At 39.2% G+C, this 6,743-nt stretch overlaps 1 pseudogene across 1 annotated transcript; it reads right to left on the bottom strand.

Annotated features, from left to right (window-relative positions):
* Window positions 1–3,664: 3,664 nt before the first annotated feature.
* LOC311288679 (THAP domain-containing protein 6-like) lies at window positions 3,665–5,695 on the bottom strand (annotated as a pseudogene). Its single transcript, XR_014630278.1, has 5 exons — window positions 5,616–5,695; window positions 4,672–4,864; window positions 4,415–4,522; window positions 3,917–4,127; window positions 3,665–3,823 (listed from the first exon to the last, which is right to left on the bottom strand). The product of XR_014630278.1 is annotated as a THAP domain-containing protein 6-like (transcript).
* Window positions 5,696–6,743: the final 1,048 nt, after the last annotated feature.

Below are 6,743 nucleotides of genomic sequence, written 5' to 3'. Positions count from 1 at the left end.
TTAGCTGCCTGTCGATCATGGCGGCGATACTAACGAACTAACTTAGTGCTAGATTATTAGCAGCCGCTCGGTTGCTGCAAGCTCATTATTGTTTCTTATTACAGAACATCGGTCGCGTTAGCTCGTGCTAAAGAGCAATCCAACAATTCATACATCCAATTTGTTAGTTAGACTTAACTAGAAATGTGCTCTTGTTCATTTTTGCAATTCACATCACTTAGGAGCTAAAACTTTTATTCTGTTTTGTGTGTTTCAGGTGTTTTATGATTTACCAGGCTCAGCTACTCATTTGATGAAGTGGACTTGTAAGTTTTGCAATTTTGCCTCGTACATTCAAAAGACTATAGTGAATCATTACTAGGACAAGCATGGACGTGGAAGAACAGGTTTTAGTTGTATTTACCCGAATTGTCTTACCGTCTTTCAATCCCATGTGGAACTTTTAAAACATTTGACGGACCACAAACAAGGAACCAGTCCCGTTGCTAAACTTCGTTGTGAACTTTGTAATTTTTCAGCGCCAAGCAATATCAAACATTATTTTCTTCATTTAAAGAGACATTTGATAAAAAGAGAGACTGTGAATTGCCCATTTGTGGGGTGCTGTTTTACATCTAGAGTAGCCTCGACTTTTACTGCTCACAGAGGCCGATATCATCAGTCTTCTACATTCAATAATTTCAAACCTGAACTTATTATTCATTGTCAAAGTCAAGCTTCTGTCAATGATGAACAGGATAACTTTGATTTAGTCACCAGATGTTTCAGTGACTGAACCTGACTCTCAGCCTACACAGAAGTCAGTTGAGCGCAGAATTGCATCCCTTTTCCTTCGATTGCAAGCCGTCCTTCATGTGTCAAAGTCTGCGATTCAAGAATTAGTGGATGATTTGTTTGATATTGGAAAATGTGCTGGACAAATAACTAGGGAGTCAATTGAGAATGTTTTGGAGAAGCATAATTGCACATCTGAGGAATGTTTGACATCCTTGACCGAACTACTTCAAAGTGCTAACCCACTTAATTTCCTTTCAAGAGAAGGATCTTTAGGCACAGACTACAAAAGACAGTTATATTACAAAAAGAACTTTAGTGTCATTGAACCTGTCGAATATCTTTTGAACAGACAAGAAAAGTTTCATACTGTTATCTATATCCCTATTCTAAAGTTACTTTCAGATTTTCTTAAAAAAGAAGAGGTACTGCAAGCACTGGGGAAAAACAAACCTGTTGAACAGTCTGGCTACTACAAGTCTTTTCTGGATGGTGACTTCTATAAATCGAATGGCATCCTCTCAGGTCAAGAACTAAGTGTAGCTATTATTTTGTATATTGACGACTTTGAAATCTGCAATCCATTGGGCACATAAAAAAAAAAAAAACTATGTGGTGTGTATTGGGTTATTGGCAATTTACCCTCTAGATACAAGTCAGCATTGTCATCAATCTACCTTGCTTTACTGTGCAAGGCTGAGCATGTCAGGATTTATGGCTATGATCATGTTTTGAAGCCACTGATTGAAGATATTAAATGTCTTGAAACAGTAGGTGTGTTTGTAGAGAAACTAGGGTGTAATGTTAAAGGCTCCATCTTGTTCGTTGCTGCTGACAACTTGGCAGCACATTCCTTAGGTGGATTCCAAGAGTCTTTCAATGTTGAGAAGTTTTGTAGGTTTTGTCTAGCTAGTCGTCAAGACATACAAACGTGTGATGTTAGAACTGGGAACTTTGTTTTAAGGTCACCAGAATCATTTGATGAAGCTGTAAATGTCTTGAAGCAGAGGGACCTTGCATCTGTTGATGGTGTGAAACGAGACTGCCCTCTCAACAGCCTGACAGGTTTTCACACATGCACAGGCTTTCCACCTGATTTTTTACACAATGTGCTGGAAGGGATTGTGCCTGTAGAACTAAGTCTGTGCCTTGCAGATTTGATTTCAAAGAAGTATTTCACATTAGAAGAGCTTAATAGTGAAATACAGAGCTTCCCTTTTAAATTCTCAGGTTAAGACAAATTGTCCTCAGAAAATTCCTTCAACTTTTCCAAAGAGTGGAACTGTAGGTGGTTACGGCCACGAAAATTGGAGTCTTGTGCGTTTCCTTACCCTCATCATCGGCCACCGTGTTCCAGAAGGGGATCAAACATGGGAAGTAATCCTTGAGCTGAAAGACTTGGTTGAGCTCTTAGCGACTCCATATCACACTGAACACTCACTGTGTTATTTACAGTCCAAAATATCGAATCATAGACAGTTACTACTGACTAGAGCCCGACCGATTTATCGGCAGGCCGATATTAGGCATTTTCCAAACTATTGGTATCGGCATTTATAATGGCCGATAAATGAATATTTCAAAAATAAAATAAAAACGGCGGAAAAACACTCCAACAATGTCATGAGTGTTGGCGTTGTATAGTTTGTCCACCAGAGGGCACTCTACACCGTCCCTGTTGGCAACACTCGTGTATAACGCGCCACACATCCTGCAACCTGCTGATCCAGCCAGAGTCGGGCAGAGAGAACCAGTTATCCGCGAGTGAGATCATCGGTGAAGTGTGTTCATGGTGAGTTGGTCACGAGACATACATTGCTTGAATAACAATTAAAAGAACATCCCCATCAGTTCTCTTAACTCAAATAAGCATGACAAAATTTGTGACTATCATGTCCAGTTTTGCTGCTGTTAAATAAGCCAAGAGTGAAGCGGAATTAGCTAGTAATTACGTTACGTTGTTACAGTGTAGTTGACTGACTGTCCTTTTAACTTTTGACAATGTGACTGAAGTATTTCTTTAATAGCGTGACAGTTATAGCAATGAGACGTATCATCTCTCCTTGGCCTGTTATATTGAAAATGTATGTTTTACAATTTGCAGTATGACGTTATCCATTGCTAAATTATGGCTCATCATAGACTAGCTAACCACAAAGCTAGCTAATGCCACCATAGACATCATATAGATAGACGCCCTATCGACCGCTACTGCCTATTGGCGCGATCGAGCCGTGGGGCCGCCATCTTAGACCGGTCACCCGCTAAGTGTAATCTGTATGGCAGGTGCAATGAGCTGTCAGCGCATTTAATTAATCATACCTCACTGAATACCGAACTGATTTTCACACGGGTTTTTTTGCTGCAAAGGTCATTCATGTAACTATGATACAGGACACATGGTTCGGCGTATTTAACATATAGTTGCAGTAAAGTAAGATATTTTAATAAGTTTGAAGAAACAATTTATAATGATTTGTGACACACACACACACACACACACACACTCTCTCTCTCACACACACACACACACACACACACACACACACACACACACACTCTCTCTCTCTCTCTCTCTCTCTCTCTCTCTCTCTCTCTCTCTCACACACACACACACTCTCTCTCACGAACACACACGAACATTGACATTGACTGTGTATGTGGATTATATTGCACGTTTTCTGATGGACATGGCATCCAACATGAGTGAAACACATCCATATTTAGCCGGGTCTCCCTGGCATCTTCTCTCCAGCATATCCAGCATCATCTTGTTCAGGCCAGGTTTGGCATCCACCGAACGCAGCCACCTGTAAAAAAAATTGAGAAGAAGCTTTTCAACGTATTTGCATCAGTAATTTCCAAAAGTGAAATTCGGACAACATTAAGCCTACCTTTGTATTGTATGTGGATGTGTGAGGGGAAAAATGTCGAGTCTCTCTGAGGTATTTGTATGCCTTTGGACCATGTAGATGGAGCGTGAGCGCAAACTCTCTGTAAGCCTTTGTGTATTCATGGCCCTGCTTTGCCATGAGGTCTATCTGAAGATCTGAAATGTTATGATTTAAAATGAATAAGTCCCCTTCAGATAATAACTAAGAATAACATGTACATGAATTTCAAAGTGCTAATTTTGTCTTACCAGAGTAGAATTCAAGCTTCTCTTTGAGCTCTTCATTAATGAGGTTCTTTTCCCTCAAATCCCCCAAAAGACTCTTCACTGTGGTCTTTGCCCTCTTCTCTCTGGCCGTGGAATTCTTCTTCTCCCGCTCTAGACTTTCCACTCTTGCCAAGGCTTCATTGAGTCTGGTCTTAAGAGCGGTAGGAGAAGCAGGCAAGGCATAGCCATGATCCTAGTAGAAAGAGGGATGAACATGGTTTGAGTAATGTTTCACTTCACAAACATCACTTTGACACCACTAGTTTATGGCCCACATTCTTTCTAATAGTCATCACCTGTCAAAGCCACTGCCAGCACTGTGTGTGTGTGCGCCTGCCAGCAATGCATGTTCAACGTGTCTTAAATTGTGTGTGTATGGGTTTATTTGTGAGCGTGTTTAATATGAGTGGCAGCAAACAAGTGAGATTTTAATATGTCCAGGAAACATTATGATTTGATGATTAAAGTAGAAATATTCACATCATTAGGCTGAGGTTGTGGGCTTGAGGTTTCCTGGGAATCCAGAGAGGCCATGGACAGGCTTTCTTCAGCTCTTCTGGAGGTAGACGTAGCCCTGCCCTTTTCCAACTAAAATGAAGAAGCATAATACATAATGAAATATGTATAAAGTATCTATATTAGGGTAAGATACTAGATAAGTATCTTACCCTGCCCCGTGATTGATAATATAATATTTACATTTATGAATGCTAACAGCCTTATGAGGATACACCTACTCTTTGGAGGTGAACCGGGAAGCTGAAGACGGATGGAATAACACCATCTCGGAGTCTGACAATCTGACCTGTCCTATCAAAGTCACCCTGCTTAAAATGTTGAGAGCAAAGCACCGATGAATCACTTGCAGTGAATCCTTCTCTCCTCAAAGCCACTTCCCACTTCTTCCTTATATCTTTGTCCTTGGGAAACCTTCAAAATGAAAACGGAAGATTTGGGAGAGTCTACACAAAAACATTTCACAAAGGAGGAATGCTCCTTTGCTCCTTCAAGCTTATTTTCTTCCTTCACATTTCTTAGAACCTTTCTTCAACAAAACTCCTATTTTGAAATAAAGGATTTAAGCTACTGAAAAGTTACTAGCTAAGCTACAAGTAGTGATTGACCAACACTGATAATACAGTCTATGACACTTGTGTAAAATTCACTGGCCAATGTTATACCAATAATAATTGTTTTATTTCTACATAGAATTATTGTGTCAATTGTAATCTAAAGCCCTATTCGGACGGGATTAACTTTACAAGGGTATCTTAGATGGAGTAATAATGTAATTTTACCACAGGACGTCTGTAATATTAATGGCTAATTCGCACGGGATAAGATATCTCAATAAAACTAGCAGAAGTGGGAGGGTTAACTCGATTTGCGCATCGCCGTCATGTGTGTATTACATTGCTTCCTGATATCACGTGCGCAAACACAAATAACCTATATTTATACTACAGGGCTGTTGAATGCTTCTGATAACCGATAATGTATCTGATAACCGAGAAGCTCTTGTAACGTTAATTATTACCATGCCGGGTGAACACCGGCAGGTGCAGTAAACATAGCCTAGCTAACGTTAGCTGGCTACGATTTCAGTACAGTAATATCAAAGATCCTTGCTCCTTCTCTATTCACAAAATACAACCAATAGTACGGTAATGTTAAAACTTACTTGTGAAAAGTAATCCCCCGGGCTCTATTTGCGATGGTCCGCCGATTAGAACAGGAAAATGCTCCACAGTGTTCTGGCATCTTAACCTCCTGGGGTCGGCGATACCAGCTCGCTTTTTTTTTTTATCAGTTCAAAAGAGATTCATTTTGCTCTGTTGACTTTGATATTACAAACAAGTTTCATACATCAATCGATTCTGTTAAATGTGTATTATTTTTGTGTATACTCACAATAAAAACAAAGTGTTGTGCTTTTTGCCAAATAAAGAAAAATAAACATGAAGCGAGTTCTGCCTTCTCTCTGTCAGTGAAGTCCATTCTGAAACGCGTCCGAAAATGAACAATAACTCAGCGAATACTCAGTCAAACAGACATACAGACACACAGGCATGAAGCTTGAATTCTCTTCTTTTAAATTAAGTAATTTATATAAAAAACAAATATTCTCAGTTCATGTAATCTGTATGAAAAGAGCGAGATGTCAGTCGTTCTCATCTCATCTAATTATTTTTAATGTGACCCCGCCCACGGAGAGCGCGCGCTATTCAAACGCAAATGAATGAGGCAATCCACGCAAACCTGTGAACGCCCCCATATCAGCTTGAGAAAACACAAGTTTATTCAGATCATTACTTGTTTACACAGTCTCGCAGCGCTGTGAGGGGTAACGCTTTAGATTACAGCCCGGAAAGTACTGCGTAATTAAAATGAAAGTACAGTGTAATTTTCGGTAATTACAGTGTACCTATAAAGTACTTACGTGTAAGTATAGGGGAATAATATGTAAAGTCTTGGGAATAAAGGGGTAACAACCAGGAAAATACTGCGTAATTAAAAAGAAATTACAGTGTAACTTTCGGTAATTACAGTGTACCTATAAAGTACGTACGTGTAAGTATAGGGGAATAATATGTAAAGTTTTGGGAATAAAGGTGTAACAACCAGGAAAATAACAAATTATTTAGGCAAATTATTTAGACTAAGTATTTTAGAATCTTACTTTTGGGAGCAATTTAGTGAGTTTTTGTAATAATAGTGTATAAAAATACATTAAGGCTTTTTTTTTATTACGGGGTACATATCAGTGCATTTACTGTATATAGTAGGCTAATTTGTTATTATTGCAAAG

The sequence above is a fragment of the Rutilus rutilus genome (genome assembly GCF_951802725.1).
Source record: "Rutilus rutilus genome assembly, chromosome: 4".
NCBI classification, from domain to species: Eukaryota; Metazoa; Chordata; class Actinopteri; order Cypriniformes; family Leuciscidae; genus Rutilus; species Rutilus rutilus.
This window is presented reverse-complemented; position numbering and strand designations above follow the sequence as displayed.